At 43.4% G+C, this 12,157-nt stretch overlaps 1 protein-coding gene across 4 annotated transcripts in view; it reads right to left on the bottom strand.

Annotated features, from left to right (window-relative positions):
• Positions 1 to 12,157, bottom strand: part of Camk1d (calcium/calmodulin dependent protein kinase ID) — a 405,245-nt gene that overhangs the window by 208,140 nt on the left and 184,948 nt on the right. Inside the window, exon 2 of one of the 4 annotated variants that reach the window (XM_058578622.1) lies at positions 257 to 340. The exons of the other annotated variants lie outside the window; for them this stretch is intronic. The gene's annotated coding sequence lies outside the window, so the exon portion shown is untranslated. The remainder of the gene's footprint in view (positions 1 to 256; positions 341 to 12,157) is intronic. 4 annotated transcript variants of the gene reach the window in all.

The raw sequence follows: 12,157 nt of genomic DNA on the forward strand, positions 1-12,157 counted from the left end.
CCTCTCAATGTTGCAAAGAAGTTTGTTTTCCCTTAAAAGGAAAAAAAAAACATAAAAATCATAGCATGCATCTTGGAGATCATTTCCAACTATATATTTTACAGAGAGGAACCTGAAACCCAGAGTGAACCATGTCAAAAGCATTAACAGTGTCCCTGTTGACAGGGAACCAAGAAAACCGAAGCAAATCCTCCTGGAAGCGTGGGGTTAAGGTTGGCCCCTGGTCCTAGGGAGCTGGTGTTCTCCTGTGACTCACCTTCCTTATCAGGAACACAAGAGAACATCCTAGAACAGCAGTTCTCAGAAGCTGCTCCCAGGCCTGTGGCAGACAAGCTTGCACCTGTCATGATGATATCAGAAAAATAAGCACAAGAAAGTGAGAGGGTTAGGGGTTTTCTTTTTATTTTAAAAGACTGTCCTTTATTCTGGCATTGTATCCACCTTGCATTATTTCATGATGTTGAGTTTTTTCTCTTTTGTGAAATGAATTTAACAACAGACCAAAGGAAGCTTGTCTGTCCCTGTCTGGATCAGCATGATGAGGGAACCAATAGGGACCTATGAAGGACACTTTTGCAAAACATAGCCAGGGTGAGGGGGGCTTGAAGTTAAGTCACAGGAATGGTTAAACCCTAGAAAAAAGATCATGAATTCCTAAAACAACGTCCAAGAAGCAGATCTGGTTTCCTCTCCAGGAAAATTTCTGCTGTCTGTTTCTTTCCCTCCAGGAGCTAAAATAAAACCAGGATTCTCCCAATTGATGTCATTAGCTGGGGTGGACTGAGGTTGGTTTTCTTTAGCTAAGGCACAAATGCTATAGGTTTGCCTGAAGCTGCTATTTCTGAAAACAGAGTAGAAACAATTAAAGCATATTTAAAATATCTTTCAAACACTTTTGGAAGACTTATACAGGTTTGTAGCAAGACAGCCATTGTGTTATTAATTCACAGAGACCCTTCCATAAAAGGATGCACACGTGAACAGTCCTGTTCTGAATGCTATGTCCACATGACCCCCTGTCACAGCGGTGACCCTGTGCCAGCATGCGGCCAAGCACTCATGCACTGAGGGAAGGAAATGGCCTTTGAGCCTGACAGATGCTGTGGTCGAGAATCCCCCATTGGGCTTCAGAAGGACTACAATGGCAGGTCACTGATGGCCGGTTGTGGTAGTCCAAGCTGATCTTCAGGGACCTCTACCCTTGGTCACCCCATTGGAGAAATGACTGCAGGGTCAGAATGCAGACTGAGGCTGAGGCAGCTTAAATCAGTGTTTTCCAAAGTGTGTTGTCATGGCTAGTATCACCGAGGACAGATATGCAGAACCTCAGGCTCCAGAACCTGGAGATGGGGCCCAGCAATCTATGTTTTCCTAAGCCCTATAGGTAGTTCTGACACCCCTTAAATTAGGAATAACCAGTTTAAATCTCTGATTAGTTCCCAGAAAGACTAGCTGAGTTGTGAAGGATTTCTCAACAAGGGCTTATCCTCAGCTGACCTCTTTGTAGGAAAATGCACACATTTGGTCTGAGTAGCCTAAGCTCCCAGCCTAATGACTATTATGATGAGGACAAAACCTAGCTGCTTACAGTCCAAAAGCATTACTGGTTTATTTCAAGCTTTGCATGTTTTCTCTTATTTCAGTTGGTTGGTTTTTTAAAAAAATTCAAGTATTGTAATACATGTTTGTATTAGGAGGCAATATGATATACACACACAAAACAAGGCTTCGATTTGAAAGAGACCTTGATTTTAATCCCAGTTTTGGCAAGCTACTGAACCTGTGAGCCTCACATTTCTCATCTGTAAAATGGAGATGCCACTCATGTTCCTTTGGTGCTGTTTTAAAGTCTGAGCAAGAATGTGTATGCTCAGCAAATAGCAGCATATGCTATTACCATCAGCGTCATTATCATTGCCATTCTATCTCCTCCTCAAAGTCACTGCACATCACATCCTTCTTCTTGGACAATGGCTCTGTGAGTCTGGTAAAGGAAATTCATTTTTGTTTTCTTCCTGGTGAATCCATTTTACTCATCCTTAATTATCACTCGAAATGCATTGGCACTTTTCCAAATAAAATCAATATTTCCCTGGGATAAGCCTCTTACCCTTGCTAGCTTTCTAGTTACTTCTACAAATCTCAGGGTTCAGGCATTGTTTGGAGAATCTGTAACACCTGAATTACAGGCAGAACCTGTAACACTTGAATTCAGCTTCCTGCATCCCAAGTGTTGCAAAGAAAAGTAGTTGTTCCAAGAGTGTAGAAATCGTAAGAAACTCTTAAACACTGTCCCGAGTGTTGAAAGCCACTTGGCCAACATAATGTTCTGATTATCAAAAATCCTGTTAGTACAATCACATGCATGTAGCCCTTGAAAAGATTTTTGAACATCTGAACACAGAAATGTCACCTGAATGAGAAGGGCCAAAGCAGGGAAGTGTCAGGAACAGAGAGGTGCTCAAACCGAGTCACTAGTGGACAATGTCAGATAAAAATCTAAGGGATTTTCCTGCCAGGAAAACAGCATCCCCTTTGCTGTTTATCTTAAAACACATCTGACTGGAAATGGGATGAGCTATTTTAACAACGACGACAGGTGTCAAATTCTATATCTGCCCAGAACAATCCCACTTATTTTACACACCAAGGAAAATTCAGCTCATGTCATTGGAACTGTAATTTGGAAGAGCCATTGAGAAATCAGCTCTCCCAGTCCCCTCTCCAGGTAGAGTTAGAAGAGTGAAGACTGTGTCCTAGGTTCATTCCACTATTAGATGATCTTTGCCTGATAAGAAATTGTATCCAACTTAAATTTCATCTACAATTTCTGTGTTCTTGAGCCCACGTTGACTAGTGGTGAATGGTGGTTGTTTATTTTCTCTGAGATTCATTATCTTCACTGTAAAATAAAGGAGATGGATGATGACGTCTACATGTCAGGATTCTGAAAGAAAAAGAGGTTGGGAGGAAGGAAGAGAGGGGACAGACACGGGGTCCCACAGAATGCTGGCCACTCAATACAATAAGATACATGGGAACTAATGTCCCTTGTCAAATCTCTCACACCAGTCACTTCTGTCTCCTCCCAGAGGCTACTTCTAACCCTTGACCCCTCCTGTGGCTCCCCAGAAGGCCTCTCCCAGCAACCCCCACCTTTTCCTCAGGCTGGTCCTGAGGATGTGGTGCACCATGACTTCTGCTTCTCTCTCTTTCTATTGGGGCTTACACAATACAAGCCTTTTTGATTTGCACTCCATGTCTCAAGTTCCACGTGAACCTTGCTCTGGTTGACAGACCTGTTTGAACAGTAAGACTTCCCCATACAAAATCCACTTTGCACAATACCTGAAACAAAGTTGCCAGGGGAGTTCATCTGCAGCTAATTCAAATCCGGCAGAATCACTAGCTTAGTACACCAAATACTGTGACCCAGGAGACAAGCCACAAACACTGGCAGGGTACAGTCTACCATTGAAGCTAAGTTTTAAAAAGAAAAATGAACATTTTAGTCTGACGGCTTGGTGCAGTCTAGATGTCCAATTCAGGAACATCTGTTCATTTAAATGACTTACAGATCATGTGGATAAGCAAACTGTAGCCTTAAGAATCATCTACAGTTGGAGAGGTCTGACTCCTGCAGCCAGGTCTGGATGATGGAACCTTCTGGAAATCCCTCATGGGGGATTCTAGCTGTCTGCAAAGGCCCTATGAGGTTCCACATGGTGATCTTTTCCTCCAAAGAAGAGATGGGATCATTGGGTTTTCTGCTTAAGGAAAAACACACTCAAGCCAAGCACAAAGCAAAAGGTTTAAAGTAGGTGACGTTTAAAATGATTCCCCCTTAGAAAAGACAACAAGGAGGTCTGCAGGCTCCTTGACTCAAAGCCACTCTGAACCTCTGTCTTATCTAGTGGGAAGCAGGGGCCTGAATAACCAAAGAGGACCCAGTCTCTACCTTGAACAATGTGAACAGTGACTGAGGTGACACAGACCAAGGTTCTCCATGATGGCACCAGCATCTAAGAGAATGGAGAGAAGACTGGGACCAGCTTAGACAGGAAGGCTTCATGTTCGAGCAACACTGGAGAGGGTTCTGAAAGATGGCTAAGATCTTTGACAGATAGAGAGAAAAGGGGACAAGGAAGCAGAGCATATTGAGAGAACAGAAAAGAGTTCTTTTTGTTTGCCCCAGTGGGAAGAACAGATTTCCTCCACAAAGACCCTAATATCATGATGCTCTGCCTTACATCGCCCCAGGTCAAAGGCAATGTAGTCAAGTGGCTATGGACTGAAATCTCTGAAACCATGAGCCAAAATAAACCTTTCCACCTTTAAACTTATTTTTCTCAGATATTTTGTTACAGTAACAGAAAGCTAACTAACATAGTGAGGGAAAGCTGTTGTAGTTGTCCTCACATAAAATGGTGAAGACCAGAAACAGGTGTATAGATATGGGGAACCAGCAAGGAATCCTGGACTTGTGTGCGGAGAACTCCCCTGGGCTCATCCTGGCTTGAGTTTATGGGTAAGGAGGACATGGCACCTGAGGGTGAGCACTGGGATGGTTTCATGATACAGAATCAAGGTGACCACCCTCCTTCAAGTGCCTCAGGCTGGTGGGGATTGACAAAGGCCTTCCCAGTCTGCTCATTGAGAATCCAGGATGCATGTACAAGGATTCTTGTGCCAGTTCTATGGCCTCTCACTGTCTGTCCCCTGGACTGGGTTTTGGAGCTATCTGTGCCACTGGCAAGGATATGACTCCTTTTTCACTAGACACTCCAACTGTCTATTCTGAGATATATGGCATGCAGGTGGAGTGGCTGACTGAAATGTGCAGATCAAGCCAGATACTATCATACACAGGTCTGCACAGCTCTAGAAATACCGGCCCAAGTCTCTAGAACAAGGGGCTCCAAGTTGTGTCAACTATGTACCCTTTTAGTACAAAACCCCCATATAGGAATTTATTTATAAATTATAACAGATATACCACTATACTGACAATTTCGATAAACTTTATTTTCTCTAGTACTCACAAAAATAACATTTTGCTTTCGCTAGAAAACCCTTATCAATGATAGTATCTGAAGTGCGATAATGAAATTAAACATGTCATGCACTGTTCTATTCTTGTACCATATTTGATGAAGAACTGCCAAGAACAGAAATGTCGACTCTCCCATTTTCTTACTGTAAGCGTGTGCCTGCATTTTTAGTATCATCTTTGAGCCACCGTTTCCTTTCAGGAATCTTCTCGATTCTTGATCTATTTCGTGAAGGGTGGTTTAGGTACATCCAGGCACTGTAATCCACAGATCCACTTCCCTGGCCACATAAAAATGGTCCACAACATCTCAGGCAGAAGGCAGGTGAGCAAAGATCTCTGTGGGGCCACTTTTCCCTCACAATGACTCACACGGCCGTGCCTGTCTGCCTGACAACCGTCAATCTAGAGTGAAATTTGTGATTCTCAATTTCTTTCTTGCTCTTAGAGACAAAACAGTAAGTAGACGTTCTAACCTTTCTTTCTGCATCCCAATGGGCCTTCTTGTCGACCCACTCTGGAGATCAGTGCTTTGGAGAGACATCAGTGATGAAAATTCTCCATATTAAAGAGAGAAAAATGAGGAAATCTCCACAGATGGATATATGGAAAGCAAAGCAGACTGGGTGTTGAATTTTGAAAAATATTCCCAGCTGGGAAACAGAAGGAAGAGGAGGAGTCAGCAAAGAAGAAAGAACCCTCAAAAAATGAGGAAGGTGAATATACTCATAATATGTCATCATCAGGAATCTGAGAGCTTTAAGAAGCATGCTGGTCAAGTGTTGGTCAACAGGCCAAATGTTTCAGAGATGTCAAGAGGACTCGATACTATGAAAAGGCCAAGATGCTTGGCAACTCAGAATTAATCGGTGATCCTTGAGAATGCAGTCTCAGTACCATGAAAGGGCAGAAAGCTACCTTGTAAAGGTGAATGAACTGGTGAGGAGAAACACAATTTAAAGAAGCTTAGTAACAAAAGAAGGCAAAAAAGAAGGAAAGAGAAAACTTTCCATTGTTCTAGAAGTCAGGATTTGAGAGGATGGATCATTCCACTATATGCCACCATGAGTATGAAATATTTGCTTCATTTGATCCATCTTAAAAATCTAGACTATAATTAGGTTCCTGGCCTTGATTTCTGTCCTACTGTACCACATCTCTGCCGTGCTGGCTGTCAACTACCATCCTAACACTCAGTCTCTCGTCTGTGCCTCTCTGTAAACCAGCTCCACTAATGATAAAAATGAGCCTGTCCATCATCTCTCCCTCCTGCTCTGCCCAGGGTGTCTCCTCCAATCTCCAGCACAGTGGACACCCACAGCATCACTGACCAAGTCCCGCGTCAGGATACGTAGGCCCCATTTCTACCACAGGGTTGCAGGCCTGGGATCTGATTGCTTCATTTCTCTCAGGCCTATGGGGTCCTATTAATTACCCCTGTCATTTGGTATCCTGTCAGAAGCAAAATGGCCACATGAACAGACAGACGCCAGGCTCTGCTCTTTTCATTGCTTCTCTGTTTCTGTGTCTGGTCCTAGCATCTTCCCAACCACTCACCCTGAAAACTCACTTCCCTCATTCCTCATCTCCCAATTCTTGCAGAGTTCTGTTGATCCTTCCTCCTTAGTTGTTCCGGGACCTTCCCTCTAGCCAGGGCTTTCACAGTCAGACCCAAGGAGTTTCTATTCTGACACTGTCCTAATCCACCCCCAGCTACCTGCCACCCCAGGACTCCTCCTTGATCTTCCCCATCCTCCTCCACACAACAATCTTCCAGTTACCCCACTGTCTTTAGCTTCACGAGTGTTCCTCGGGGCTCTGGCTCCAGCCACCCCCTTCCTCCTCCCTGGGGTCTTCTAAAACCCTCCAGCCAGTCTTCCAGAAACAGCCCAGGCTTTTCATGTCTTTCTGTCCACCCCCGATCTGGCTGTTCCATCTGCTGATCTGTTTCCCCTGCCTCCACCCAGGAAAAGCCTACCCATCCTTCAAGGTCACCTTCTTCTGATGCATCAAGTGGCTGACTGGCCCCTCTCCTGAGCCCTTCTGCAAAGTGCCTGCACCCCTCCTATGGGACGCTCAGGCTGCCTTGGCACACAGTTGCTAGGTCACTTGACACCCTCCCTGAAGTGTGGGAGGGGTTGGCTTCATTTTCCAAAATGTGCATAAGTCATGAATAAGGTTCAAGAAACAAAATCCACTAATCCATCTCAAAATGGTGCCAGTTTCTTTCCAGAGGGTTATTTACTCACTGAAACTTGGGAGGCATTCAGAGTGTCTTTTTTATATTTAAAATCCTGTTGAAGGTGTAACAAACCTCAAGCAGAATATACAACAGGGGATGTCCCTGGTAGCCATTCAATCATCTTACTCTGTGGCCTATATTTTAAAAAAGAGGACTCCATGTCCCACCAAAGAAGACCCAGCAACAAAAATGGAAATGTTGGGCCAATTCTGCCAGGGACTTTTTTTTCTTTCTTTTTTTTTTAATGCGCCACTGGGGATTGAACCTTGGGCCTCACCTTTTCTAAGCACACAGTTTACCACTGAGCTACACTCCCATCCCTATGACAGGGATTGAATGAATTTTAACAAAACTTTCTTTTTTCTTTCTATGTGGGTTTTTTTTTTGTACTGATTTCCATCTTTGAAATGAATTCAAATTTATCATTCTCAAAACATTTTTGTTTGGTTAAATGCGTTTATGTTTTCAAAATACTTGACAATTCTATGCATGCAAAGAAGTACAGCATTTGGATGTTTTCAGAGGGAAGGGGGAATGCATGTCATCTTCCTCAATCTTCCCTCTTGTGAAATTGGTATAATTCAATTCACCAAAAATATGCCAAGTCCTACTATGTAGCAAGGACTTTGCCAAACACAAGAAATACAATGGGACCATTCCTATGTGCCAGGAGATTTAAATCTGCCGGAGAAGGAAGATAATAGGCAATTACTCTATATGGTGACAAGTGTCACATGGAGGGAGATGCCAGGCACTGCAGGAGCACATAGTGGGGACAGCTCAAATCATACTGAGGTTCTGGAGGAAAATGTCCTAGATCAGTGTTTCCCATGGATAGATAAGCAAATGAATGCCCTGGGGATCTGGGTCAAGATTCTGATTTGTGGCTCTGGGGTAGGGCCTGAATATCTGCATTGCTGCTAGCTTTCAGAAAATTGAGAGGCTGTTGGGTCAAGGACCATACGGCCCAGAGGACCACACCAGGAGTGGAGGCAGCATTTCAGGTAGACAAAATGATGTGGAAACAGCAGTGGGGGGGGGGGGTGCATCTACAACACTGCCCATTTCTATTCCAATGAATCTGAGAGATAAATGAAAAGAAAAGAAAAGGGATCTAGGAAAACACCAGTCACTTTGGAAGTGTGATGTGGCCTTCTGTCTTTGTCCATTTGGGTTGCTATAACACACTACCATAAACTGAAATATATTTCTCACAGTCCTGGATGTGAGAAGGCCAAGATCAAGGTGCTGGCAGGCAGATTCAGTGTCTGGTAAGCACCTCCTTTCCGTTTCCTAGCTGGTGCTTTCTAGCTGAATCCTCACATGGCAGAAGATGCCACTTAGCTCTTCTGTGTCTCCTTCTTAAGGTCTCAATCCCCTTCAGGGAGCCTGGTGGTCTAATCACCATCCCAAGCCATCTCCTTGTGGATTAGGACTTCAACATATGCATTTGGAGGACATAAAACATTCAGACCATAGCACCATGCTAAATAGATGTAAGAGCTCTCTGATTCACTGTAATTAGAAGAAGAAACATAAACCATCCAAAAGTCTGAGCTATAAAACATCATTAAAGAATGTTGAGTTATTCTAAGCACTTACAGCCTCTTGAACCCATGGCTCCCCAGGGTACCTGCTGTATCCACTTAGACAAAAAGGTAATTACTGACATTGACTAGTTTCAAGAACTTAAATGTATTCCTTTACCTAGGTGGGTTTTATAAGTGCTTTTCATTCTGTCATTTGCCCACCAGATAATTTTTAATATTAGCAGAAAAGGTGACCTTCAATTGGATTTAGGTCCTTAGTAAAACAGAGCTCAAAATAACAGGATTTTCTATAATCCACGTAACACGACACCATTCCAAAAGGCACCCTGAAAAATTCAAAGTGACATGTTAATATTAAAGGTTATTTTATATAAAACAATTACAGTTTATGCAAGTAAGTAAATGCAATTTGCTGCTGAAAAAGGAAGTTAAAGGTATACACTCTAATTGAACCCTTGAGTACAGAGAATACAGGAGTCTGAAAGATGTTCTCTGAAAAGTCGGATTGCCACTCGATCCATCTGTGCCTCCAACTTGGTGGCAATACCATGAAAAGAGGCACATTTCCTTTTCTTTTTGTAATTGTGTATGGACAGCATACCTTTATCTTATTTGTTTATTTTTATGCAGCACTAAGGATTGAACCCAGTACCTCACACATGCTAGGCAAGTGCTCTGCCACTAAGCTACAGCCCCAGGCAGGCACATTTCTTGAGTAAGTCGTTCCTTCAGAACATGGTCTCCATTCAGAAGTCTGTGTTCTACTGATTGGCACTGTGAGTTTCATAAAAAGAAAACCACTCTAAATTATGTGTTAAAGAGGCACATTATCTTTTTGGAAAAGATATGACTGGATATCAATAATAATAGACATAGTAATTTAATAATGATTATTACCAAAACACGTTGTCTAAATGAGCTAAAGCACCCAATTCCGCACAAAAAAGAAAAACCAGATCACTTAAATGACTGTTTAGAAAGTAAATAAATGGTGGCAGTCCTCCTGCAGGACCATCCATTCAATAAGCAACATATTCATGGATCCTGGAGATGGTTCAACATACCTTATCAACCAGTTCCCACAATCTTCTATGAGGTTTTAAGAAATAAAGCACATAAGGGAAAGAAGGGGAGGGGAGGAGAGGGGAGGGACGGGACTCACAGTGAAGCCCAAAACAAGTCAATCAAAGTTCCAACCGTTCTTTCGACATTTCTAAAGAAAAAAACTCAGTAAAAGTGGTACCCACCTACAAAGTACCACATTCTAAATCCTACAGAACATGGGGCCAATCCAAATGGCACCTTATAGAGTAGGAGTGAAAGCTCAGGAGCAGAGCTCATGCACATAGAGTATGCATAAGGCCCTCTGTTCCATTCTTAGCACCAAATAAATATGTTCAAGAGGAACTTTATGCAGTTAAACAGAAGGAGGAGGCCACAAATCAATTTACCTCCCAAATTTTCATGTAATATAAGACATACCTAACATTCTAACTCAATCCCAAGATTTGAGGCACTACATTAAATCTGTGCTCTGTCATTCATGAGAACCCGCCTCTCAGTTGCTGTGCCACCTGGCTTTGTCCTGGGGGATGTCCCACCTGGATTAAATAAAACCACCACCGTCATTGGGAATTCAGAGCCAGGGAATCAGATCTGGATGAGAGGAAACAATTTAAACCAATGTACTTCAACCTGAGGACCCACTCATTTTAAAGAAAGAGCTGCAGAATCCTCTGCTCTAAAACCCAGCAAGGAGACTCATTAGAAAGAATCGCTAATGCTGGAGTAAAAACTTCTTTCTGCTGGTTTACTTTCATAATGAGAAAAATTTGCATACTCATATATAAAAATGTGTCGTTGAGGAAAATTCCACAGCCTCTCGAACAGGCTGGCTTACCCCCCACACCGCAGAGTTCTCAAAGTGACTCACTCATTTACAGCTCAAACTGCCCCTTCCCTGCCTCGCCTGCTCTGCACGGTCCCTCAGGATGACCCAGTGTCCCCCAAAACATTCTGTTGTCCCTGATGGCCCATGAGAAGGTGGCCCTCCCTGTTTATAGAACATCCTCTGAAAGGCACAGAGAGGGCAAAGGATCCAACAGCAGACAAGAAGCTGCACACACCTCCCTGGCCTGCAACCAGATGCACGTGTGGGAAGGTCCTCCGGGATTATGACCTCACACCAGAATATCACTTTGCACAGTTTCCAGATCATTCCACAATCTGTGGCTGCCTTCTGCCTACCGCACGTCTGAGAAGTATTATGTTCATTTTATTGACAAGTAACTGGCAGAGAGGGCCATGATTATTGCACACACCTGAGATGGAAACAGAGTCTTTCCAATGTTTCCTCTTAACACAGGCTCTGCAACTGGCCTCTGAGCTCCTTTCCGACGAATACCAGAGACTATCAGAAGCGGCTTGGGGCAGAACACCAGAGTGACCAGGCAGCCCACCGCAGGACAGCATCACCGCCAAAGAGGAGAGTCAGAAAGAAGAGCACACGTAACTGAAATCACAGGGGGAATTTCTGAACCCAGATTCAATATCCCACCCTGGAATCTGGCCAAGCAGCGGAAGTAGATTCTTTAGTCCTTGCCAAACATGCCAAGGGGCTTTTAAAGATGAGGGAGAGTTATTTTCTTGCTTTCTCCTGCAGGATACTCTGCAAGACCAGGTAGTGTGGTTATGAAGAAACGATTCTCAAGTAAAATCCCAGAAACCATCCATCTGACCCCACATCTGCCCTGGTTAGCTGTGCAGCCTGGGGCCAGTCTCTTCACTCTCTCTGTTTCTTTTCTGGAAGTCAGGAGAAATGGACCATGATCTCTCAGCTATTTTTCCAGTACTAACACTCTATGTCTAACATCAAAAGCAAACAGTAAGAGATAAGATTTTTTTCTTTGTTTTTCCAGCAAAAAAACAAAAACAAAAAAACAGTAGCTGACATAATCTTGACAACCCTGTCACTACACTGAGTACATCACTACAGTGTCCTCTCCACTGGAGAGCGGCCACCACCTCATCACTGCTGGCACTGTTTCCTATATCATCAGGGCCTCCCTGGGCTCCAAAGGGAGGCTTGCATGGAAGTAATCCTTGTGCGATGTGAGTTCTTCAGCACCTGGCAGTCCCGATATCACCCCCATTTCTTTTTTTTTAAGAATTTTTTTTAGTTGTAGATGGACACAATACCTTTATTTTATTTATTTATTGTTTTAATGTGGTGCTGAGGATCAAACCCAGTGCCTCACACATGCTAGGCAAGTGCTCTACCACTGAGCTACAACCCCAGCCCCATCACCCCCATTT

This window comes from Marmota monax, unplaced genomic scaffold (genome assembly GCF_021218885.2).
Source record: "Marmota monax isolate L192 unplaced genomic scaffold, Marmota_monax_Labrador192_F-V1.1 WCK01_AAM20220418_F8-fsc00072, whole genome shotgun sequence".
Taxonomy (NCBI): domain Eukaryota; kingdom Metazoa; phylum Chordata; class Mammalia; order Rodentia; family Sciuridae; genus Marmota; species Marmota monax.